General features: G+C 36.5%; 1 long non-coding RNA gene and 1 pseudogene across 1 annotated transcript in view; one reads left to right on the top strand and one right to left on the bottom strand.

Moving 5' to 3' along the window:
* Positions 1 to 20,465, top strand: part of LOC131754397 (uncharacterized) — a 61,408-nt gene extending 40,943 nt beyond the window's left edge. The window contains exon 3 of the long non-coding RNA XR_010842329.1: positions 20,408 to 20,465. This is a non-coding gene — a long non-coding RNA (uncharacterized lncRNA). The remainder of the gene's footprint in view (positions 1 to 20,407) is intronic.
* Positions 8,430 to 9,261, bottom strand: LOC131754391 (bisphosphoglycerate mutase-like; annotated as a pseudogene).
* Positions 20,466 to 26,598: the final 6,133 nt, after the last annotated feature.

Genomic DNA, 26,598 nt, shown 5'->3' with positions numbered 1-26,598 from the left:
TGTAACATGAACCCGTGGTGATTTTGATGCAGGTCATCTGAAACCACACTTTGAGTAACATTTATCTATGACCTAGCAGTACCCAATCTATTGCTGAAGCCCAGATCTCTCATGTAAGCTTCACTGACATATAAACAATTACTAATAGAAATCTCCTCTTGGGCGTTGCAAATGCCCATCATACCTTACAAACCTCCCCACATCACAATGCCATGGCTCCCCAGCATATTTTTCATACTACATTCCCTGGCTTAGAGAATTCAACCTTAATACTCCTATATGATAAATTAGAAAGTTAGGTATTATCCTTAACTCTTCCAGTTACTTTATTTCCCTCATATGATCAATTACAAGATCCTACTGATAACTCTTAAATAAATCCTGAATTTGCTCCATTCTCTCCTTACTGATTCCTCTGCTCTTACATTGCTGTTGTCTCTCCTATATACACAATCATCATTTCTCGTTATATTGTATATATTGACTCCAAAATGTTCTCTGACCCTCCAAAATTAAACTTACACTACACACTATAAGCCAGATGATATTTCAAGAAAACAAATCAGAAAAAAAGTTAAATATAGATAAATTTAAAAGTCCTTACCATAGTTATTAGTCCATGCATGATAGGGCCCCAGCTTAACTCTCTAACCTCCTGTCTCGCCATTTTTGCTACCTCACTGAACTTACTATACTCCTCCAAATTCACTCTACTCTTCTTTACTGTCTGGTCTTTGCATATGCTGTTTTTTCTACCTACAATTCTCATCATCACTTGTCTAACTCCTTCCCTACCTGGATGGCATATCTTTGGTGAAGGCTTCCTTCTATAGGAAGTTTACCTTGGATCTATTTTCCACCGATTGCCTGTTAAGTTTATCTCCCATGCAATATTTGGGACATCCTTATACTACAAAATTATTCATTGATTATCTGAAATTAAGATTTAACTGGGAAGCTTATATTCAGTCTAGCAACCCTAACATGTCCCATATAACTTATCATATCACAATTGCTCTTTGCTACTTGTATCTTTTAAGAAACTGTAAATTCCTCATGGCAGAAACTGTGTCTCCATTTTTCTACATTGTGACACTACCTTTTTTGGGTAGTTCCCGGCAGTTAAAAATACTTGATTAAAAGAATGAAATAATGTAATGAAATAATGTACTCAGTATTCAAACCTTATTACTTCTCTTTTTCACTATACCGTGTTGCTTCTAGATTGTAACAGAAATTTTGCATTTAGTAAATATGAATACTCTAAATATAAAAAATACTGCTTAATTCTTAACAGAAACTAGGATTTCATACCGTAAAAAGACCTATGAATGATTATACTTTGAGTGTAATTTACCCCTGTGCAACAAATAAATTCAAGGAATCATTTTATGAACCCAAACTCTGTGAGGTCAGTTTTCTCAAAGACTCACAAAAACATGTTAAATAATGATGTGGACTGTCATTGTTAAAGTTTATTTCAATGAGAATTAAGACTTTTAAGAGAAAGCATTAGAAAGAAATTGAGTCGAATTTTTCCCATTTGTACTCAACGAAAGTCCATTGTTCTCAATTTCCAGATTTTCAAAACTTTAAAGAAAATGTTCTTTGAAAAGAGAGTCATTTAAACAGTTTTCTGAGACTAAATATAGTTTTCTATGTACTGTGACTGAAAACAGTGATCTGGATAGATATTCTGAGTAAATTCTAAAAATAGAAAATACCAATATCAATTATAGGTCCATTAAAACAAAGCTTTTTGTAATTGACTCTAGTAGCAATTGATCTCCAAATGTCACAAGATGCCATGAGGCTTTTAGAATTGATGATGGATAGCAATTTTAGCAAAATTAGGCATAGCTATCACAAAGCAGAAACAGCATCTGTTACATGATAAGGAGTTATTGGTGTATGAAAAGAGCTGAAAAACAATATTTTGAAACTAGTTGGGAAAATGTTCATTTTTCCCCTCCAGTGGTGTTTGAAAGTAAAGGAATAAGTAATCAAGAAATAGCAGATAATGGTAAATGGTATTTATTCCTTGAACAAATGCTTACTGAGGCCCGGCTCTGTGCCTGACAGTATTCTTTGCTTTGAGTGGGATATAGATAAGTAGCCAACAAAGAACAGAGCAACTAACTTTTGATTCAGCGATGCCAATTATTCCTCAGTTGATGACTTGTAATTCCTAGATTTGAGGGCACTAAGAATACTGATGGCCACTGAGTTTCTATTCTGTGTTTAATGCTTTTGTAAATAAAGCAAATTGGTTTATCTCCACCCAAGCATGTGTGGTAACACAATCCTCAAGCTGTTAGGTACCACAGCAACTTTACCTCCACCATCTCCTCTCAGATAGTCTCTTCATCTGGCTCCATTTCTACTGCTGTCCTTTCTGTGGAGGCTGTCTTTTGTTTTATTTTTTGTTCTAATTTTCTAGTTCTTATATTTCAAGTCAGTGTGACAAGTAATTTGTCATCCTTGCTCCCAGTTGCAACTTCCAAAATATTTCACCACCTTTAAGCCTTATACAGACAGAAAAATCAAAATAATAATGGCATCAAATTCCTTATCCTTTTGAAGCTCATGCCATGCACCTCAGTTGCTCACTACCCTTCCTCTTTGCCCCTTTATTCTGACCTCTCATCCATTCCTCTCATTAAGTGAAGAATTTAATTTTTAAATTATAGTCTTTTTCTGCATCCTTACTCTTATCTCCATTCTAATGACTTCAATATTTAGTAAGCGAAACATTCAAGTTCTTATACTCTTGATTCCTTTACTTCTTTACCTCCAGTGAACATTTCTTCCACTTCATTCAGTCTTTCACTTCCTATGAGGCAGGCTATGTTCAGACCTTATCATTAGCAGAAATTGTACCACTTCTGAGTTCTCTATTTCAAATATTTCCCTCTCCAACCACATGTTTCAATTCTTTTAGCTCACTGGTTTAATTACCTTTAACAACACGATTCTTTGGTTACATTGACCTTGCCAGTACATTAATCACATTTATCTCTCACTTTCTACCACAGCCCCTTCTCTCTTGACCTCCCAAATTCAAGTAATTATAATCACTCCAGTGCAAATACCATGAGCTCACTTGCCTCCCTCTCTTTGTCTTACTCACTTGGTAATTTCCCAGTCCTGAATGATCCATGCAGCTGAAAAATGACATTGTCTTTGAGAAAATCACATGATTATTTTAAGCTGGCTGGTATCATTTTAAAATTATCAAAATCGTTGTGAAATGGACTAGCATTCTTACATATTTAGTTTATGTATTCATCAGATATGTATTGGTAATGTTCTATGGACCAGGAGCTATCCTAGGTGCTAGAGTTATGAGTGAAAATTTTGAAGCAGATCTTGGTTTTTATGTGGCTTATATTCCATTGGGTCTAGAAAGAAAGGCAGACAAAACCTGAGTAAATAAATAAGGATTCAGAGAACAGAAGATAGCATTAAAGGCTATTTATTCACTGAAAAAAAAAAAAATGTATTGAGCACCTACTATCTGTCAGGCATGCCATTATTTTAAAAAACCTTAAAATAGGATAATGATATAGAAAGGCCTGGAGTGGAGGGGAAACTTCATAAACTCTATAACACCTCCCTTATGGGGAGATATATTTGCTGACACCTGAATTGTAGAGGCTGGTAGAAGAGTTTTTCATGATGGAAAGATTAGTCTTCCAAACCCCTGAACTGGGGAAAAACATGTCCTGTCAGGCACACAGAAAGAAAACACAGAAGGAAAATCTGGCTGGCGCTTTGTGGCCCTGGGAAAGAGTGATGCAAGCTGAGGTTGGAGAGATAGGAAGGGATGATAGTGTGATATTTTTCAGTTTCCCCTTTGGTAGAGAGCTATGAAGGCAGAAAAGAAACACTGACTCTCCTTCACCTTCAACCTTCCCATTTCATTCTAAGCAAATGCTCTATCTCTCTCTGTAATAACCAAGAACTCTGAGACTTTCTTTCTAGCATTAGTTGTCTGGTTGGTCAAGTAAGGCCCTGTGTTGAAAAGTAAAATATCCTAATTATAGTATAGAATAAATTTATATTTTAATCAAGAACATCATTGGAATCCCACTTTCAATGTGTGTATGTGTTGTGTGTATGCATTAGTCTTCAAGATAATTTAAGAAAAAATGTATATACTCATATACATAAGATGATATAAAGGCTGTGCTGTGCATAAGTGACTGAAACAATTTGTATGTATGTGTTCTAATGATCTTAATCTCTCAGCGTTACACACAGAAATGTCTCTTCCACAATTTTCTGATTTCAGTCTTTCCCCCACTTCACCTCCTGTTTGTTGATCAGAAGGGGTCTTCTGCAGCATTCAAAGTAGAACTGGGTTTTCCAAAGCAATGCAACTCTGGAAGCCAAAAAAAGAAACAAGTGGAAAATAATTGACAAATATTTTAAAGCAAGAATTTCTTATGCTCATGACATTTTAAATGACTGAATTTTTCCAGAGTATCTAAAATGTAAAGTAGATAATTTCTTTCAACATTTTGTTTTAGATTAAATAAATTTTCAAAGAAATCTCAGTATGTTTGGTTTTTAATGCCTCTTTCTCTGTCAACTAATTTTTTTTTTTTTTTTTTTTTTTTTTTGTAGCCCAAAGCAGGGTTTTAAAAAGTGTAGTGTGGTAATTGCTTTATTCTGACAGGAACTTCCATATGTGGAAGATGTGAACATAATTCCTTGGTCTATTCAGAAGTAAACATGCCCAGTGGTTAAATGAATTCAGATTATTAATCATTTTCTGAATAGTTATATTTTTGTGAAATTGGCAATGATATTTTACATTTTTTCTCCTTCTACCTGTCAGAGATAACTGGTCAACATGAGGACATGTTTGAGAGGTTTGGTAGTGCTATAAGATAAGGTGGTTTCCCGTTTTCTCCACTGACAGCTCTGGGCAGCAGGGTTCTTTGCCAAGTTTCTGTACTATTTTAGTTCCTCCAGGCCACTGACAACCATGTGGTTTTCAGAGTTTTCCTGGCTTTGCATTATAGACTGCTCAGATCCCCAGACATCAGTATCAAGCTAGTGTTTACATCTAAATGGCTTCCTTCATTAAACTCCAGCTTTGATTTTCAATCTATTAAATTTGTGTGTTGTTCAAAGGAATAAAATGATCTCAAGCATTTATTTAATAGGCTTTGTTTGTACAATTATTAAATTAAGATCATCACTGAGTATTACTTCATCTGGAATGATAATTTCAAAGCTGTCATTTTACAAGCAGTGTCAAGAGAATAACAGAATTTTGAAATCAATTTTAGTGAATAAAAGTTTTTTTCTTACTGTAGGATACAGTAAAACTGAACCAAATAATTTAATTTGGAAGTAAAGTCAAAGTGAATTCACAAAATGTGTAAACTCTAGAATATTGTAAGAGATTAGTGTTGCTAATTTAAGATACTTCAGACTTACTTCACTGCATGTATACAGATCACTTAAGCACTTTTTCTGTTTATAAGTAAATGATCATGATCATTCTAAGCTGCTAGAAGGAAGTTTCTTCTCTTAAGTAGGTTTTACATTCCAAATCGTTTTACATATTTTAATTTGCTAAGTAAATATTTTATGTAAAAACAATGCAAAGATAAATTTGATCATGGATTCTACATTTTACAAAAGTTAAAGTCCTATGCTTTAGTGTATATTGGGATATCTCTATAAATAATACACTGATCATAAAAAGGAAATGGATTTCTTTTTAATGATATTACAGCATGGTCATGTTTAAATGCCTGTTTAAAGAGAACCTATTTCAGATGAAAGGGAATGGAATGTAGATAGATTCACCTTCCATTATCATACGATAAGAGCAGAAGAATGACCTTCAATGTCTTCCCAAACCTGAGATAAAATGGCTTTCTCTGGATACATAGAAAAAAACAAAACAAAACAAGACAAAACCATGGCTTCCATTTACTCTGCCAATTCATCTTCTGTAACCTATCAGAAATGGTCAAATCGGGATTATCAAGGACTCATTTTAATCTTGGTTTCAATTTCTTTTTCCAGAAGCATTTTGCCAGAGAGAACAAAAGTAGCAGTTTCCTGCTCTCACTTTCAACTTACATCTTTTTCTCTCTCCTTACATCCAGATTAAGGACAAAATCTGAAAGACTTTGGAATTATTTTTAGCCTCGTCACCATTTCATATTGAAACTGTGCAGGACCCTGTGGGTTCCTCTTGGGTACAAAAGCCACTCCACGTCCCTGGTTTCTTGTTTGTAGCAAAAAAAAAAAAAAAAAAAAGGAGGGCTTTAGTCTCCCAGGCCTTCCCAGAGTTCCAAAGAGCAGATTCAAATAGTTAATGATTAGGACAGTAGAGTCACAGGACTCCTAGTTCCTCCTGAAGGGATGCAGATAACAATCTGATGCATATCTTTGAGTTGTTCTATAGAAACTAAGATCCCCACTCAGGTGGAGGATGGTGAGTACATGCTGATCACAAGCACGAGACCCTGGACTGGTTAGAACCAGAATGTTGAGTTTCTGGAAACATAATCCCTGAACCTCACCACCAACCAATCAGAAGGTCCAGGATCTCATCATGTATCCTAAGATCCTCTCCCCAAACTCTGTCTTTAAAAACCCTTGTCTGAAAGTCATTTGAAGTCCTGGACTTTTGAGCATGAGCCACCCATTCTCCTTGCTTGGCCCTTGCAATAAACCTTTCTCTGCTCTGAACTCTAGCCTCACTGTGCACTGTGCACAGGAACTTGAGTTCAACAAAAATTTTTTTCTTTTTTTTTCATAAATATCTCTTCATTTATTTCAACCAAGATCTCAAAAACAATAAAACCAAATTGTACCAGAAACTGTCAGCAAAAATTCTCTCTCTCTTAGGAAGTCTGTAATATTCCAAAGTGACTGGGTGTAATCACAACTTTGTGTGCAGGAGCACATCGTGCTGCCAGGTGTCCTCTGGAGGTGGATATCTAGATGCAATACAAGGGAAGAATCCAACTCTAGGATCTTGAGCTGTGTTAAGACATGGTCACCCCTTGGGCTGGAAAATCCAGATGCCAATACCAAAGATGAAGCTGTTCAAAAATGGTCTGAGTTGAAGCTTAGCCATAGGTTTGTAATTCCAGGAAGATCTGGTAGTTGTTTCCTTCTAATGACAGTTTTACTATAAAATGGATACAAATAAACAATCCACCAATGGAAAACTGTGAAAAACTGGTGGTATCTGTAACAGCTATTATAGTTGTAAATTGTTTACATGATTTTATCATTGAAATATATGTCACTTGCTTTGAATTAAGGCAGTAGCTTAAAGAAATGATGACTTACCTATCTCCAGCATCTAAAAGCATCCTATATCAAGACTGATAAGCAGTCAATTCCATCTGTGGCCTACCCTGAATACTATAGACTATGTACCATAATGTTTTGCCCTCAGCAGATAAAGAACAAATGTATGTGACAAATGTGAATATACCATTTCCCCTGTTCAAGTGAATAAAATTACACCCACTATATTCTACCTTCCCGCTGAGTCGACCTTCAATTTTTAGAGAATTAGGCATATCTATGTGTTGAAATAAGTACAACTCTTTGTGTTACAGGAAGATAAGAGCAGAGACTAATTCAGAAGCCTGTACTTAATATTTATGAATCATATGGAAATACTTGGAATGGGTACCATTTTCAGTCACAGAACTTATTTTTAAATTAATTTTAAAGACCCCAAGATTAAAGTTTAAAAAACAAAAACGAAACAAAAAGAGAACATGAACAGCTATAGCTGTCCATATGCTGCTAATTCTAGCAGCTGAAGAGGAATTCCACCAAATGTCATGAGGCAAAGGGCCTTGGTGTTTGTTGTTGGCTGTCTTGGAGGAATCCATCAGTGACTCTCCCATTTAATGGACCTCTGGTCTTAACCTATCAAAGCATCTCTTTCCCTAGAGGAAAAGACTAGTAATAAATACTTAAGTATAGTGTGTTATCTAACGTCCTTTATTATCATCCTAGAAAGTCTCAGTAAATATAAACATGAACTACCTATTGAAGTAAGTAATGCCTGTCAGTGGTCACTCTATACTGATTTATTGAATGAGGAATACCTTGAACTTGAACTTCACTTGTTTCTCTCCCGTCTCGGAAACGAAACTTAAGACATTGATTAAGCCCCACTGGTGACTAACTTAGTGACTAATTCAAAAGGGGCCGACAGGGGCTAAAGCATAAGGCTTATGACATTAGTACTCAAGGCATCCTAAAGCCTTTATCTGAGCCAACATAACTTACCTAGTTACTTATGCAAACTCCACCCCACAGCCTAGATCTGGAAAAATCAGCGTGGGGTGGGGGGGAGGGAGATCAGCATCCATAACACCCTGCATGTCTCTCCTTCTGCAGCTATTCCTAGACAGCACGTGGGAAAGATTTTATTTGTCATCGCATTTCACTTTTCCTTGATCCTCTACTTTCTTAATGGCTGCTTGGATAGTCTCTTGGTTGCCCAGGAACTGGTGAGGTCCAACAGCATGCAGGTTCTCATCCAGTTCCAGGAGAATGGGCACTCCAGTAGGACGAGTAATGTTGATAATGTCTTCATCTGAGATACCTTCCAGATGTTTCAGTAGTGCCCGGCTGCTATTTCCATGAGAAGACATCAGAATGGTTTTACCACTTAATACTTCAGGAGCAATCCTTTCCTTCCAATAAGGAAGGAGTTTCTCCAGAACATCCTTTAAGCTATCGGATCGTGGCAGCTGATCCAAAGGAATATCACACACTTTGTACCTCCAGTTGTTGTAGATTTCGTGGTAGTAAGGATGGGACTCCTCTATGGGTGGTGAGGTCACATTTTAGCTCCTTCTCCACAGCCTCACTTGTTCCTCGCCATGATTCAAAGCCATTTGCTCCCTGTTGAGACCGACCAAGGCTCCATAGTCACGCTCATCGAGATGCCAGGAGCTTTCCATGTAAACCCACTCCTGCCCCAGCTCTTCCAGGATCAGCCAGGCTGTGAGGATGGACCGGTTCAGGATGGATGTGAACACAAGATGAAACTCAAAGTTTAGGGCTTTGATTTGCTACCCACAGTTCTGAGCTTCTTCCATTCTTTCACTGCTAAGTTTTTGATCCATCCAGCTACAAAAATGGTTCTCTTTATCCCAAGCACCCTCTCCATGTCTTAACATAATCAGTTTGTACTTGGACATACTGATGGCTGAGCTTCTCCAGTGCTTTCCAATGGGCCAGTGTTCAGTGACAGCAATATGTCTGCAAAAAGGCCACCAGTGGCAGGCACTCCTCAGAACCGCTGAGCAGCCAGTGCCTCCCAGGACTCCTCACTGTGGCCGGCGTCAACTCTCTTTTCTAGCCCAGGAGCCAGAAGGGGCAGGTCCTAACAAAAATATTTTCAATATTTTCTAGATGTGAAAAGGAGAAATAGTCACTTATCCAGGACTTTTAGAATATCCTTGGTTAAACTTACCTTGAAGATATCAGTTTTCTATTTCAAGAGCAGCCCCTCGTTCTGTGATTTGTAACAAAAATTATTAAAACTAGAAGATGCCTCATATATATGATTTTACATTAAAGATCAAATTTCAGATTTTTGCTTCATAAATTACACAACATGCCATTTGGAAAAGGCCAATATTTTGGTTCACTTGTCAATGCTCTCAGTGTTTAATGAAGCAAAGTGTAGCTGTGTTGATATTTTTATTGTGGCACTTGATCATGTTTTCATTGGCAGATCCACAGATGGCCATTTTTAATCCAGAAAATATCTGGCTAGATACATTCTAGTTTTGATCTGCTTGTTGTTCACATATGTTTAGAAATCTCTGCTGCCTTTGCTTTTTACAATGGAAGGTTTTGTAATGAAATATTTACATTGACTTCCTAGTTTTTTTGAAAGCCCTCCCCAATCTGCATCTCAACCTTCCTTTCCAAACTTTATTTTACTGCTCCCTTCGTATGCCCTCTGCTTTAGCTAAATTGAACTGATCATCATTCTATATGAAAATCTGTCATTGTTCCTTCATTTCTGGGCCTCCCTTCACTGGAATTTTCATGACCTCCAACAACTCACCCTAACCTTTATCTCAAGTATTATTGCAACCTATTAAAGTACCATGTGTACAAAAGGATTAATCTCCAAAATATATAAACAGCTCATGCAGCTCAGTATTAAAAAGTACAAACAACCCAATCAGAAAATGGGCAGAAGACCTAAATAGACATTTCTCCAAAGAAGACATACAGATGGCCAAGAGGCACATGAAAAGATGCTCAACATCACTAATTATTAGAGAAATGTAAATCAAAACTACAATGAGATATCACCCCACACCAGTCAGAATGGCCATCATCAGAAAATCCTCACACAATAAATGCTGGGGAGGGTGTGGAGAAAAGGGAACCCTCTTGTACTGTTGGTGGGAATGTAAACTGATACAACCACTATGGAGAACAGTATGGAGGTTCCTTAAAAAAAATGAAAAATAGAATTACCATATGACTCAGCAATCCCACTACTGGGCATATACCCAGATCAAACCATAATTCAAAAAGACACATGCACCCCAATGTTCATTGCAGCAGTATTTACAATAGCCACGTCATGGAAGCAACCTAGATGCCCATTGACAGACAAATGGATAAAGAAGATGTGGTACATATATACAATGGAATATTACTCAGCCATAAAAAAGAATGAAATTGGGTCATTTGTAGAGATGTGGATGGCTCTAGAGAGTGTCATACAGAGTGAAGTAAGTCAGAAAGAGAAAAACAAATATCATATATTAACGCATATATGTGGAATATAGAAAACTGGTGCAGATGAACCAGTTTGCAAGGCAGAAATAAAGACACAGATGTAGAGAACAAACGTATGGACTCCAAGGGGATAAATCGGGGGTGGGGGTGGTTGTGGGATGAATTAGGATATTGAGATTGACATATATGTACTAATATGTATAAAATAGATAACTAATAAGAACCTGCTATTTAAAAAAATAAATTAAAATTTAAAAAATAAAATAAAATAAAGTACCATACGTCTAATCTTTCAACTCCATAAGTGCTGCACTAACTTTTGCAGATTTTTTTCCTTCCTTGAACTCTGGAAGTATTGCCTTATTTCTTAGGATAAATTTCTGTTTAAAAACTGTAAGCTTCTTGTTATCTTTCTCCTTTCAGAGTACTTATTCACGTACTCTCACTACAACTATTCAGCAATATAGACACCTCCTTTCTTCCTTTTCCTGACCCCTCTACTTTGCATCAATCTTTACAACTCTCCTTTCCCTTTTTTAACTTGAACTTCATGGCACTCTTAATATTATTCATACCGCTTAGAGCTTATTTCTTTATTTTAAGCCCAACTTTGAATGAATCAATACATCTTCCCTGTGCCTTATCTTCTGCTCTGTGGAAAAGAAAAAGTAGAAGCCACTAGATAGTCTCCCTGATCCACCTACATGCATCCCATTTTACTAGTAAAGAATTGTTCTGCATCTGCCAGTCTGAAGAAAATCTCCCCACCTGGCTGTAGATCCCATCTACTCCTATAGTCACAAGTACTTTATCCTTCTCTGACAATTCTATCCTTTCTCTCATACATTCAACTTCTTCTCATTGCCCCAGAGATCTTAAACATAGTCACATTTATTTAATTAGTTAAACAAACAAAGAAAAACACAAATCCAAGCTTTATTCTCTCTTTCCTTCCTCTCCAGTTACAGGCTCATCTCTCTTCTCTCCTTTATAGCCAGAAGGTCAGATAGTGAACTATACCCAAGGTCGCAATTTCTTTTGTTCCTACTCACTGCCCTACTCATGCTAACATGCCTTCAATCATCATGATTCCATGAAGTAATTTTCACCAGTGTGATTAATGATTTCATGTTGATAAAGATAATAGATATGTTTAAAGTACTTATTTCATATCTTTGTAGTATTTGAGCCAAATAACCACTGTCTTAAAACACTTTCCTTCCCTTCATTTCCATGACATGATTTCTCCTAGTTTTCTCATAACCCTCTGGCTGCTCCTTTCCTGTCTCTTTTGTCATCTCACCCTCCTTTACCTAGCCATTAAATTTAGAGTTCCTCAAGGTTCAATGCAAAACCTTCTCCTCTCTCACTTCATATTCTCTTCCTAGGTAATCTCAACCACACTCAGAGGGGTAATCACCATCAATGCTCATCTCTGCCTCAGATTTCTCCCCTGGGCTAGACCTACTACTCTGTGTCTTAGCCAGTCTATTTTCCACACCATAGCTAGAGGGAGATTAAAAAAATCAGAATCTGAAATTGTCTTTCCAGACCCTCTCCTCCAAATTATCCACTCCTGATTAAAATTCTTCTGTCCTTTCCCTCTGGGATTTTTCCATACTAGGCTTTCTTCACTTCAATCACTCAGGCCTCATTTTAGTTCATAGTGATCATCATGATTTCTCCAACTACTAGTAATTTACACATGGTATTTCTTTTTTCCTAGATGCTCTCCTCGTCTCCCTTTAACTTAAGTACAACTCATACTTCAAGTGTCAGCTAAAATAGAACTTTGTCAAGGAGGATTGTCCTGACCTTTCTGACTAGAAGACCCCCTCACTTACATATGGCATATCTCTCCTTCACAACACTTAGCAGAATTGTCAATTTTTCTCTGATAGTGAGATTATTAGTTTAATATCTCTCTTCCTTCCCAAGGGCAGTTACATGGTCTTTAATAGAAAATAGTAGTTCAACAAATATTTGGTCAATTAATAAATGAATACATGATGAATTCCTCTTTTAGTATATGTCACTCATCAAAATATACTATACACCTTGCCCTTAGTAAGAGTTCTACAAGTAGTTATTGTATTGTATTAAGTGATGTATATATATCATATATTAAGTGATATATATCATATATATTCAAATATATTTATATGATTTATAATATGTATTTATATATATTTGAATGATTGAATGCTATTCGAAAGGAAATAAAAATAGAGGAGAATCTGTAACTTAGAACAACACATTGATATTCACTTCAACTCTGTTCATGATTATTTCCATACTATTTTGTGTGGTATTTGAACAAGAGCCATGGGAATTGGTTTTCTTTTGGATAAAGAAATTTGCAATAATGTCCTTCAGCTCATTTATTAGGACATCTGATTAAGGTTGGCTGTAGCAGTTTCTGTTTAAATTGAAATGTCACTTTGTTGTCCGTTTTACACTGACATGAATTGACTAATCATTTACATTTTACATTATATTAAACTCCAAGTTCTTTGAATGAAATAGCTAGTACTGTCACACTTTTGGAGTGTGGTTTTGATGAATATATTTGTCCTACTCCCTAGGAAAAAATATGGTTATAAAAGCTCAATATAACATTATTCATTTTCCTGGTTTACCCCACATCTTGTTTTTGAGAGCAGCATGCATAAAACAGTAACAAAAAAGTTATTTTTTTAAGGATGATTCATTTTAGCACATTTTGAAGTAATCATTAGTTTGTGATCTCTTATTAATAGAGGAGATGCAAAAACCACAAGCAATAACCACTAATCACTAATTAAAGTCACTGATGAGAGAAATTTGAAAGAAACACTTTACATTTGCTTTGAAAGAAAATTCAGAAGTATGGCAGGGCTCTGGTTAAGTTTACAAATTTTACCTAGTCCAGGATATCTAATATGCAAATTGTACATTCTATATTAATCACTATTTCTAACTAAAGTTTGAAAATATAATATTGCCTTTTTATTAAACAAAAATGAATGTTGATTTCCACTAATTAAAAAGGAACTTATTATCACAGGATGGGGTTCCAGGAAATTCTAAAATATTTGCCAGGTTGATTTTTGTAATAAATGTTTGAATACAAACAGCAATGAAATTATATTAAACAATTAAAATGAATGATGAGCAAAAAGCACTTTACTTCTTATCTAATTGTAAAGTAACAATCTCCTGACTGGTCTTTCTGCCTGCACTCTGGTTATATCTAAGCTCTACTCCTCCTTGCAGGCAGAATGGTCTTTCTACATGATAAGCAGATTGTGTCTTTTTCTATGTTCAAGTTCTTTGATTTCTCCTCTAGCATTCAAAAGTAAGTCCAATGTCTTCAATTAAAAACCCTGGACCTTCATGATCCAGATAAAACCTGTCTCTCATTCCAGCTTTAGTTAAAGCCATTTATAGAAACACACACACACACACACACACACACACACACACACACACACACACACACACCCTCTCCCTCCAGGCAATGGAACTGCCTACATTTCCCAAATGCTTTATGTTGTTCCTTTCTCTGGTCATTCATATGGTGTTTGTACTACAGGAGAAAGCCTCTCCCTTTCTTCTCCTAATTCATGCTTATTTTTCAAAGGATTTTTCAAATTAAACTGAATATAATACAGTTAAAATATCACCTCCTGCAGGATGCCAACTCCTGATGCTCCAGTTTCTTTTAGGACCCCAGAGCACTTTGCAGTAAACCTCAGTCACAAAACTATAACTATAAGCATCAATTTGATTATCTGACTTGTGGCAAAAATGTATGTACTTTGAGGACTAAATTTTCTTTAATTTAGTAACTGCTGGCCCCTTGGCATACCAAATTCACTTGCCAAATACTTATCTATCTGGTGTGATGTACCAGTCCCTTAGCTTGGAGCTACAGACACAGAGATTAACGACACATGGGCCCCATCCCTGAGGAGTGGATCATGCATAGATAAACAGTAGAGACTCAATACTTAGTTGCTAATTGAATTAATAAACAAAGAAATCTCAATTCTGAAAACTGTCTAAAGAGAAAGCTAAAAACTTTAATTACAAAATGGTGAGAATGACAAATTATTACAATTTATTACAATATATGATTAAATGCACTCTAAATCACTGACTATGTTACACAAATTTAAGTTAACTGCATGAACCAAAATTGAAACTCAGCTCCTCTCCTTCTTTGTCTTTTACTCATTCCTATGATAAATGGCATATGGAGTATTTTGTTTATTGGGATCTTTGGTTTCAAGGATCACATCCTACCCAGCCACCTTGTTGATATCTACTTCCTAATCTGGCAGTGTAAATGTCAAAGACTAAGACAAAAGCATTAGTCTGATTTCTAACTTGAAAGCTTCATAGATAATTTTAGCATTGGTGGTAGGGACAGAGATTGGTGTTGGGTGGGGACAGAAATAACTTTATGCTGCCCCGGCTAATTATTGACTCCACAGGCAAATGAAACACTTGTTACTGGCAACTTTCCAAGCTTACCCGTAGTAGATATTTGTGACATTTATTAATATGTCCAAAACTATTAATGTTGCATGTCAACACCACTTTTGCCTACTTCAATACCAACTACCAACTGCTTTGCCTATTTGTCAAGAACAAAGCTTTTGTCCCAGAGTGTGCTGGCAGCTGCTTTGTCAATGGAAGGATTACCACTCAAATACCACCTTTCTATCAGGATACCCCTAGGTTGAGGATTTGTCTCCAGAACAAAAGGGTTGCTACTTCCAGAGTACATCCAAAACAATGTGCACCATGCAGTATCAGGGAGAGGCAATCTTGTTACTTAAGGTAAACTTGATGGGGAAATTACTGTGGGCATCACCTGAGGGTCCACTATGGTCGATTTTTCCATCAGTGACTGGAGAAGGACACATTTGATTCATTTCAGCCCAAAAGCATTCTCTAAAGTGTTATAGATGTGTTTAACATCATTCCTAAGAGAAGGGAGACAGGCAATTTGCTTTATCTGTTTCAAAATAGTATTATTCTTACTGTGCAACTCAGGTAGCTCTACCATTAGGTGGTACATAGATATTTGAATGGGTTTTCTGATATAATTCGAGAGAGATTTTGATGAAACTGGTCAGCAATAACCTCTTTGGTTGGTTAATTTTACAAAAAATGCCTGGGAACATTTGCTTAAAAATGAAATTGTAATAGAAAAAAGATGAACTCACATAAAGTACCTTGTAAAATGGGTTTAACTGGAACTTCGGGGATTCTTTTTCTCTTTGCACATTTTTGGATGTCTGGGACAGGATACAGAATATTTTTCTGAGTTATTTTATCCTTGCCGAGCAGAGATACAAAAAATCCTAATCAAAGTTCCTGTATACTGTGTGGCAAGGTGCGCTATAAGGATACAGAAGCAAGTAACTCCACATATTGCATAGATCTTGAAATGAGGGGAACTCCATGCTACCGAAAACTTATTTAAAAAAAAAATCTGGCATTGTTCCTAGAACTTCTGGCTTTGTGCCACTTAATGAAACACTCATGATAGATAAGCATTTTCCCTGTCATGCCTATAAAGGAATGCTTGATGATTTTATTAACATAGGCAGTGTTGAAACCTCACTTTGATGAACATTCTAATAAGGATGCCCTCTATGCTAACAAAAGTTCAGGGAAATAACAAGGAAGAACAAACAGATGAAAGGAGACATCACAACATTGCAACACATGACAGGTATCTGACTTCAATAATCATGTGCTCTGAAACAGTATGCAATATATAGAATTATGTATAGCAAGATATATATAGGCCCAAAGAAAGAGAAATTCTAATTTTCAACTTGCAACTGGAAATGGTACCAAAATGTAGTCCCCCTTACAAAGCAATATCTTGATTTTGAGAATGTGTGTTATTTAAATCACAATCTGAATTTTTTTAAATTTTAGTATCTTATTGTAGTTGAAAATTTCTTCACTGGAATTAGCAAGTGAAACACAAAATGAGCTAAGAAACGTTTCACTTGTTCAAAGAGAAACCAACAAGCCAATTCAGGAGTCTGCAGAAATCATGGCAGTCTAGACATGGAAATTTTTGCCTAAAGTCTATTCTTATTTAGATGAAAACTTTAGACTTGCTGTTTAGCTGTTAATAAGGAGTATTCTGGAAATGAGGGAATTGCAAATGTGCAAATGCCGTACCTGTTTATGTTTGACCTGCCTTTTCATTGCAAAACTATTAATGTTGCATATCAACACCACTTTTGCCTACTTCAATACCAACTACAATCTGCTTTGCCCATTCCTTCCAATCCCTTACTATCTAGTTTAGAAGTCATACATTCTTTTTTGTTTTAACATCTTTATTGGAGTATAATTGCTTTACAATGGTGTGTTAGTTTCTGCTTCATAACAAAATGAATCAGATATACATATATCCCCATATCTCCTCCCTCTTGTGTCTCCCTCCCACCCTCCCTATCCCACCCCTCTAGGTGGTCACAAAGCACCGAGCTGATCTCCCTGTGCTATGTGGCTGCTTCCCACTAGCTATTTTACATTTAGTAGTGTATATATGTCCATGCCACTCTCTCACTTCATCCCAGCTTACCCTTCCCCCCTCTTTGTCCTCAAGTCCATTCTCTAAGTCTGCATCTTTATTCCTGTCCTGCCCCTTGGTTCTTCAGAACCATTTTTTTTTTTTTTTTTAGATTCCATATATATGTGTTAGCATACAGTATTTGTTTTTCTCTTTCTGACTTACATCATACATTCTTGGAAGCCTCCTTTAAACCCCACAGCTGCCTCGCTGATATACTCCTCTAACTTTATCTTCTTTATATCACCTCTTATGCTGTATCTAAATTGCCTGTTTACTTGCTTGCCACAATGAGATTATGACCTCCTAGAGGACAGAACAGTTGTCCTATTTGAAATTATAACCCAGAGTTTAAAACCTAACATAATATTTTTGAATGAATACATTAATGAAGATATAAATGAATATCTGCATTCATTATATAAGCCAATAGTGACTTATAAAATCATATTTAAAATACGTTCTGAAGTAACACATGTATTTTGGGAACTATCATAGAGTTGAAGTGAAGCATTTATTTGACTATAAAATAACTGATCATAATGCATTCAGTCTCTCTGGAATACACAAATACACGTTTGTATGGGTTATATATATATATATATATATATATGTATATACATACATATATATATATACTTTTTTCTATATCTCCCATATATCCTAACAGGTATTTATATAGATAGATAGATATAGATGATATAGATATATCTTCATCAAAATCTCTGCAACATTAGCATTTATTATACCACAAAACTTATGATATATTTACTCTCTTGGACATGGACATCCAGAAAAATCTTATTTATCTCAGCTCTATAAAAATGAAATATATTGAATAATATTTTATTTTATGCCAAAGCAAAACATAAAAGTCTTGAAAGATACACATTTTAAGACATAAATTCTTATTTGGTTAAATCCAAGTAACTCTTTAAACTCAGCTTTAGCCATAATTAGAAGAATGTAATTGTTGTTTCTCTTCTTTGGAGAGGATTGTTGTGTCAATATAAAAATACTTATATATTATTCATTTCAGAGCTTACATTGAATTTCACTGAGAAAGGAAATTCTTTCTCAGCAAAAGTTATGAGCTTAATTATAAAATATATAATATTTTGAAGACATTACATGGGAGATACAGTTTATGATACAATAAAAATTTGATGAATGTATATGATACTAAATGCATTAATTAGATTTGTGTGTTATACGATACATTTGTAAATATATAATTTACAATGTTGACACTTACGTTAGTAAAACCATTCATCTTTGACAAACAATTTGTGTACATTAGCTTTTTTCTTTTTAACTATTCCTTTGAATTACTCTTGGAAAATGTTTACTTTACTTTTGAAGACTTGATATAGTATATGTATTAAAATATTTTCAAAATAAATACAAAAGCACAAAACAATAATTTATATATTCAGTCTTGTTCTATTATTAAAAGTAATATCAATTTCACTATTAATTCAAATTATATCTGTAAACAGTAATACTATTTCAATTCATGATTTCAATTATTCATCTTATGAAGAAAGTATATTTCCCTCAAGATAATAGGATAAGCCTATAATACTGAGGTTTTCAAAATATTTGAAATCTGATTCAACATTTTGTGAACTTAGAAATACTCTAATAGGTTTGTAGCAGAATTTTTCTTTTTGTTGACTATCAAAGATGATATCTTTGTTAGTTACATTACTCTGCATTTATACAAAGGCTGTTTAAAATTTAAGGTAGAGGTAGTAGACACAAAAGTATTTAACAAGGTCGTTTTTCAAATTTGAAGAGTTCCAGCACTTTGCAATGCATCAAAGAGCAATTTGTAATTGACAGTTTTCTTACCTACAGTGTTTCTCAGTCAAGAGATTGTTCTCCAAAGACAGTCAGCTGGGTAAATGTCAGAGGCTCAGAAAGTAAATTATAGTACAAATAGTGTTGATATTTCTATGAAATGGAAGAAAAGCATATTTATTTTTAAAATATAGAATTTTATTTAAAACAAGTGAAAACCTTCTATTGTGACCTTTACAAGATTCCAAAGAGTGACGAATTTGGTCATTACCAATAACCTTTTCCAGAAAGAGCTTTACCATTTGGGACTTTCATTTGGTAATATATGTGAATTAATTTCCTTTCTACAAAATAACTCACGATATTAAACTTTTTATGAGATATTTTATCCCTAAGATTACAGTTTTAAACAAATTTTAGAAGGGAAAAAAAAGTAAGGGAGCAGATATACGATAGCCTATCATTTTAACTTGTATGGGGGGAATTATTAAGTCATTTTCTCATTTCTTCCTTCTGTACAGAATGATATTGTACTTTTGAGAGCTTTGTGGGTAATTGTCTCACAACATTCTTAAAGAGCTTAGTAGAATTCTATTCAGAAGATTCACTCTAAAGCAGTTTCCAACTTAATAGGTGGGATTCTCTGCATTGTTAAGTCATTTGTTTGGAATCTGGTATTCCTTTTCACCATATAAATAATATGATGTATGGTGGTTTAAAGTAGTTTTCCAAGTTAGTCTTTACTATTTTTTTAAACTCTTGGGGACCCAAAGAGAATGTGTGTGTGTGTGTGTGTGTGTGTGTGTGTGTATGTATATATATATATATATATATTCTAGAATATATAAAATTATATAAAATTTTGAAGATAAATTTAAAAGTGGGCAAATATTATTACCCATTCTCAGTAGCTTGCATAATAATATCTCTATTAGAATATGAGTTCCAGTCCCAATCTGGAATTATAAGAGCACAAACTGATCCAATGCACCTGACAAAAATGCTCTTTTTCTTCAGTTCCACATCTCTAAGACACTGAAAACCAAGAAGACCATAGGTCTGTTTCAATGATTGGATTTTCTCATTTTATGACAGGATTTCTGAAAGCCAGAGGAAGGGAATGTGTAGCAACACATTAGGGATTAAGGTGCACTAAAAGACCAGGTCTCTTTCCCTAGTTTAAAGTGCTTGTCAAATTAGTCCTGAGTTTTTTTCACCTTTCCATCTCTTTCCTCCCAGGAACACTGTCCCTGCCATCTTCTCCATGGTTAGCCAGCCGCTGAATTGCAAACTCTATGGACTACTGGGAAAATAGAATACTTTATACCAGGCTGTCTACAAAACCTGATAGGGAATGGTGAGTGTCCCCAGAAAGCTAACACATAATAAGGGGAGTGACATTAGCACTTTTCAAAAAATCTTTAAGAATTATTAATAAAAATTATATCAGTATTCATTGGAAAGTAGAAAAGACTAGATTTAGATCTTTCTTCCCAGTTATATATGAAAGGCAATGAACTTCTCTGACCACTGTATCTAAAATGGTAACCACAGATTCCATCCTCTAATTCTGCTTTGTAACCTTTATCATTACTGATATATTTGTTTTCTGCTCCTTGCACTGGAGTAAAAGCTTCATCGATGCAGACATGTTTGTTTTGTGTAAGTTTGTGTGGTATTCCCAGGTGTTTGAAGAGTGACTAGCATACAGTAGGTACTAGATAAATATTTGTTGAGTGAATGAACAAATAAATGAATACTAGTTCAAAGACTTAATTGCTTTGAAACGTGACTCCCTTGACAATACATGCTTATATACATTGCAAATAAGAACAAACTATCTCTTAATGGGAAGACAGTTTTAGACACCTGCTTAATGACTACTTTGCACATACATTTCTTGTCTGAACTGGTTTCTCCTAATCCAAGTCTCCTTCCACAGCAGTTGTTAGGCTTCCCTCTTTCTCACCAGACCTGACTTCAAAGCCACAATTCAAATAGGCCACCTGTTTTCTCTGCTTCACAAATTAGATACTACATGGTTCGAAGCTGCAAAGGAGCATAACAAAGTGGATGAGAGACAAAAAGGATAAAAATCAGAGCTTGAAAAAAGAAAATTAGAAAATGTCCATAATCTACATAAATTGCACTACACTGCAGAAAGTGATTATTTGCTCATGTAGTCTCTTCACATCCTGAAATGCTGAGAGAATTCTACGTACACTTTACCCATGAGTGTGTCCAAGAGGAGTGTGAAAGTCACAGAGGTGATAATACAGCCTACTATGAGTGGTAGTGGCCAAGCCATTAAAACTTATTTCCTAGTTCCTTTGTATCAGGGACAAACAGGATACTCATGCTTACAGAAAATATGTCCCCTTATTAGAACACAAAAGATGCATGAAACCATAAAATATTATTAATTTTGCAATGCTATTATTTAACAGAGATGATATGGAAATTAAGCTGTACCTGAAAGAATACTACCTGAAAGTTAATTTGTTTGAGGGAATTAGTCTAATTCAACATAGGATTTCAGGTGTACTAATGAAACACATATACTAAAAATCAATGGTAAAAGGGTAATAATGAATCAGAATCAGGAAACTGTGAAAGGAATTTAAAGGCCAGAAGTTAAATATAACTATCAAATTTGATTCAGTTTAGTCACAATTCCCACAAATGTTAGTTAGGCACCAATTAATACCAATGCAAAAATAAGATGAGGTAATGAACATGATGAAAACACTAACTTCAATTCCATAAACTTAGTTTTAAGCATCTGAGATATTCCAGGCTCTATTAAGAAGCACTGAGGATCCAAAGACAACTGCCGTACTGAAACTTGGCACCTGTGCATTATGCCACTTCTAGCTCTATTAGAATTTATTTTCACTTTCTCTTCATTTATTTTATTTTTACATTTCAAAATTATTTCATAGACATGTAATCACCTACTATGTTTGATATTATTGTACTGGTTAAATATGTCAAAGTCTCATGTACTCTAATGGTTTTGCTTTAACTATGAATACTTACATCTTGAGTACAAGAATACAATCTAACCTTAAATCAATATACTTCTCAAAGGAATCAGGTGTTTTGTGAGATTTTATATCTAGAACCATGCTCTGATTTGAAAACACGTTTCCAGTGAAATGATTGCACATATGTAATCTAAAAAATAAAAATTCATAGAGAAGATAATAAGTGCCTGTGAAAGGCATATATATTTTCAAGGTGTTGGACTAAAAATCCAGTACAGTGGGGTTTAGATTGCAGCTTAAAATAATAGTTACTACTCAGTGGGAATCTATTTTATAGCAAGTGGTATTCTAGATGCTTTAGACACTTTGTCTCTAATCTAATCTCTAAAACAATCCTGGGGATTACATATCATTTTTCTGATTTTATATAAGATGAATTTAGGCTTGGGGAAGGGGTTAAGACTTGCTAGAGACCAGGTAAAACTAGAACAGCTGGGGTTTCAATTCTCAAGGGTTTCTCAACACTTCAAAGTCTCTGCTCTTTCCACTAAAGTAGGCTGACTCTCAATCCTTAATTAACTGAACTAATCAAAAATGGCACAAAATTACTTAGAACTACCCCTTTAAAATGCTCCTTAATGATGTTGAGGCTACCAATCAAGTAGAATCTTACCGTTTAAATGCTCCAGAACACTTTAGCATTTTTGCATTTTTAGAAATAGCTTGTGTTGTAGCATTATTATTTATTTATCTGTTTTGGCTCTTTTACTAAATTATATTATGGAATACTGGCATTAAGTTTAATAATATATTAGGGTAAAAATATGGAAGCCTGTGTAAGTCTTTATACCTTGGTTAACTCAGCATATCAAAAGGATATTTACATATTAGCTTATCACAGGAAAACTCAATACTGATTATATAATCTTAAGAGCCTTCTTTTTTCTAAGCCTGCCTGGATCACAAAGGTGCTCTAGTTCACGTCTCTCCTAAGGACATTTTATATATATATATATATATATATATATATATATATATATATATATATATATATATCTTCAAACAGGAAGGGACAGTTCTAGTTGGTCTTATCTGTAAACACACAAATCTCCCCCAATATGGACAGTCTTCCTGTGGTTGTGTTACAAGAGTCCTCCTACCCAGTGTCATTTGAGCCTGTAGAAGGAGACTGAGTTTGGTTCAGAAGCAAAGGAAAGCTTTATTCTTTGATCAAAGAATGGAGAGGCTCAAGCTAGTGCTCCAGAGTACAAGATCTCCCTGAAAGGCCCTCAGCGGGGCTGTTTTACAGGGATCTTTTCAGTGGAGAGGGGGGCGGAGTTCTTGGGAATCCGGCACAGCTGTGCTGCTGCTGCTCCAGCTCCCAGCACTTACTCCTGATTGCAGCCTCTGACTCAGCACCTCTGCACACGGCTCGCCGCCGCCATCTTGAATCACAGTGTTTGCCCAGCACTTGGGAACACGCCGCTTGGAGCTGAAGTATCCTGTGCAGCCACTTCCCACTGGGACTCTGGTCTGAAGTGCCAGGTTCAAGGCCTCTGCACTTGGTGCCCTAAGAGCAAGTGAAACAAGACGAAGTACAAAGGCAAAGGAAAAAAAAAGGTTAGACTTTTTTATTTTATTAAAAAATACAATATTTTACTATCCAGTTTCTATGTTTCCCAGAGGAGAGTTAATGGACTTTGCTGGTGACAAAGCCTTCTGTTGTTTGTCCTGTTCCTCATTCTTGAGAGGCACTGAGGGACGCGGGTCTGCTGATTTGAGGCATCGTCATAACCCAGGTTGAGGAGCGGTACTTTCCAGCTGCCTGTAGATGTGTTTGCTTGTCCCCAGTCCTTAGCCCTGTTTGCCCTGAGCGACAACCATTTGTCTAACGTTTTGGAGACAAAGGGTACCAGACAATTTAAGATGAATGGTGCAAATATTAGAAGAGAATAATGGTCACATGTCAATTTTTTCCCGAAAATGAAGGTATCTAGGTCTTTTGTAAGCAAAAGTGTGCCCTGATGTTGAGGCTCACTGCCGTGGCCTGAATCTCCCTGGTGATACTTTTGTTGTTTTCCAGAAGAGAAGCTTCAGGTCAGAGAGGGGTTCACAGGAGTAGTCAAGGGGTCCGTTGCCCCAGGTTGTCTCTCTGGAGGTTGGGGCTCAGGGGCCCTCTTCACTTGAGTGTGATATGGCTACAGAGTTATCCCTGCAATTTCAGGGCACAGTAGGTGGTTAGGATTACCAAGTGGGGCCCATTCCACTTAGGAGTGAGCTGACCTCCTGGGCTTGCTGATTTTCCAGGTTTTTAAGTTCACCCAGTCTCCTGGCTGGAAGGGGTGGAGGGCCAGGTCAGTGGATGCAGGCAGCATCTGGTTACCATATTCAGTGAGAGCTTTCAAGATTTCTCCTATCTCGAGGGCATACTTGAGTTGTTCCATTTCAAGGGGGTTAAGATGTCCCTTCTCTTGGGCATGGGAAGTGGGTCTACCATACCTGAGTTCAAATTCACTTAACTTTAACTTACCCCTTGGGGCTAAATGAATGTGGAGCAAGCCAATGGAAGCAACTTAATCCAATTTTCTTGAGTTTTCTGACGTAGCTTGGCTAAGGCCCGTTTCAAGGCCTGATTGGATCTCTCTACTTTCCCTGACAATTGGGGTCTCCAGGCTGAGTGCAAGGTTCATTTTATGTCCAGGGCACTCATCCCCTTCGTCACTTGAGACACAAATGCTGGATCATTATTACTTGTAGGGATCCGGGGAGCCCAAACCTGCAGATTATTATCTTTAGTAAAACCTTAGCCACTTCAGCTGCTGTCTTAGTTATAGCAGGGAATGCTTCTATCCACCTAGAAAACGTGTCTACTAGCACCAAGGGATACCTGAAATTGCCCCGTATTCTCGACAGGACAGGAAAATCAGTCTGCCAGTCTTGGCCAGGATATGTCCCTCTTGTCGGAATGGGCCTTATATAGTGACCTCTGAGGGGTCTGGTGTTGGGGTGGTTAATTCGACTGATTATACTTTTTATGTCAGGAGTTACCATGACCTCAACTAACCAAGTACATAGGGCTTCCCTCCTGTGGTGAGTTCCTTGATGAGCCTCCCTGATGGCTTGACAAGCTGCAGTTTGGGGAAAGGAATTTGCCCATGTTCATTAACTAGCCACACATGGCCTCCTAGATCTCTTTTGAAGCCCCGTTTTCAGGCTTTGTCTAATGCTTCCTTTGTGTAGATTGGGGAAGACCCAAATAAGATTTCTATTTCAGGAAATTTGTAACCAGCACCAAACTGTTAATGGATTCCTCGAAAGACCAAAAGATATAACTGGGGGTCCCCCTTGAATTTGTAACAGCCCGTGCCTGAGACAGTTAGTCTCTCCTCAGTTAGAATATCCCACAGGAAGTTAGACGGGACCGCCTCCAGTCCAGAGCAGTTTGGCCGTGTTAGTTCCTGATCAACTTGGTTCATTAGGGGGTGGCACAGCTGTCTGAGGCCAGGGTGTTCTCTTTCCTCCTTCTGGCTGAAAGGGAGGAGTTTTCAGACTTCCTGGCGGGTGACAGCTAAAAGCTCGAGGAATTCCTACAGGGTACTCCAAAGGCCATGGGCAGGGCTGCTTTATAGAGTTCTTGTCAGCAGGGAGGGGGCAGAGTTCTCGCAGATCTGCGCAATTGTGCCTCTCACAGCACTCCAGGTCACAGTGGCAGCACGGTGTCTTTGCACACAGACTGCAGAGCTAAGGTGTCAGGCACAGTGGTTTTGCACTAGGAACTCTGGTCTGAAGTGCTGGGTGTAAGGCCTCTGTACCCTACAAGCAAGTAAAACTAGATGAAGCACAGAGGAAAAAAAAAAGGTCCGACTTTATTACCCAGATACTATATTTGTTTCCTGGGAATTATTAATGGGCTTTGCTGGTGACTGTCAGCAGAATAAAGTGTCCTCTCCTCCCCCAAAGTTGTCTACAGCCTAATAATTCCTGAAACCTATGATTATGTTATGTTACATGCCAAAGCGGAATTAAGATTGCAGGTGGAATTAAGATGCTAATCAACTGACTTTTGAGAGTTAATTCTATATTATCCAGGTGGGTCCAGTGTATTAAGAAGAGGTATTCAGAGAGAGAGAGATGTGACTATGGAGAATGTCAGAGTAAATGTGATAAAGGCAGGGCCAGCCATTCTTGGCTTTGAAGATAGCAGAAGGGGAGCATGAACCATGGAATGCAGTTAGACTCTAGAAGCTGGAAAGGCACAAAAATGGATTCTCCCCTAGGGCCTCCAAATAAGAATGTAGCCCTTCCCACACTTTGATTTTAGCATAGTGAGACTCATTGTAGACTTCTGAACTATAGAAAAGGAAGACAATAAATCTGTGTTGTTTTAAGCCACTACCTTTGTGGTATTTTGTTACAGCAGCTATAGGAAATGAATACACCTCC

The sequence above is a fragment of the Kogia breviceps genome, chromosome 1, assembly GCF_026419965.1.
Source record: "Kogia breviceps isolate mKogBre1 chromosome 1, mKogBre1 haplotype 1, whole genome shotgun sequence".
In the NCBI taxonomy this organism is placed as follows: domain Eukaryota; kingdom Metazoa; phylum Chordata; class Mammalia; order Artiodactyla; family Physeteridae; genus Kogia; species Kogia breviceps.
This window is presented reverse-complemented; position numbering and strand designations above follow the sequence as displayed.